Source organism: Propithecus coquereli, unplaced genomic scaffold, assembly GCF_000956105.1.
Source record: "Propithecus coquereli isolate 6110/MARCELLA unplaced genomic scaffold, Pcoq_1.0 Scaffold174, whole genome shotgun sequence".
Taxonomy (NCBI): domain Eukaryota; kingdom Metazoa; phylum Chordata; class Mammalia; order Primates; family Indriidae; genus Propithecus; species Propithecus coquereli.
In genome coordinates, this window is record NW_012142080.1 from 204,334 (window position 1) to 205,341 (window position 1,008).

Sequence of the window (1,008 nt, forward strand, 5' to 3'; positions counted from 1 at the left end):
TTTCACAATTTTAAAATAAAGTTGGCAAAGGGTTTGATCCAGCTTATATCAGAAAACTTAAAATATAAGGATTTAGGTAATCTGTTCTTTTTTCAGAAACAAAGAGATGAGATAGATCCTGAAACCCCAACCCTGTATTTAGAGTCCATTTCTGTTGGAAATTTACCCACACTACTTTAGGGAGGTAGTCTCACATTTTTAAAAATGGTTGATATAAAGTAATTTACTTTAAGAATAGCACAATGAGATGTCATCATACCCAGTTAAAATAGCTTTTATCAAAAAGACAAAAAATAATGGATGTTGGCTAAGATGAGGAGAAAGGGGAATGCTTGTACCTTGTTGGTGGGAATGTAAATCAGTACAGCCACTATAAAAAAACAGCATGGAGTTACTCAAAAAACTAAAAACAGAATGACCCTACAATTCAGCAATCCCACTGCTATGTACATATTCAAAAGAAAGAAAATCAGTTATCAAAGAGATACCTGCACTCCCATGGTTGTTACAGCACTATTCACAATAGCTAAGACATGAATTTAAGTTTCCATCAATGGATGAATAAAGAAATTGTGGTACATATACATAATGAAATATTATTCAGCCATAAAAAGAAATTAAATCTTGTCATTTGCAACAGGATAAATGAATCGAAGACATTTTGCTAAGTGAAATGAGCCAGACACAGAAAGACAAATATTGCATATTCTCACTGGTATGTGGAAGCTAAAAAAACAAATTGATCTCATTGAGATAGAGAGTAGAATGATGGTTATTAGGGGGTGGGAAGGGTGGGGGCTGAAGAAGAGAGATTTGTTATTGGGTACAAAAATACAGTTAGAAGAAATAAGATCTAGTGTTGGAAATCTACCACAATAGGGTGAATATAGTTAACAATAATTTATTGTAATTTTTAAAATAACTAGGACTGGAATTGGAATGTTCCTAACACAAAGAAATGATAAATGTTTGAGGTGATGGATGTCCCAATTACTCTGATTTTATCAT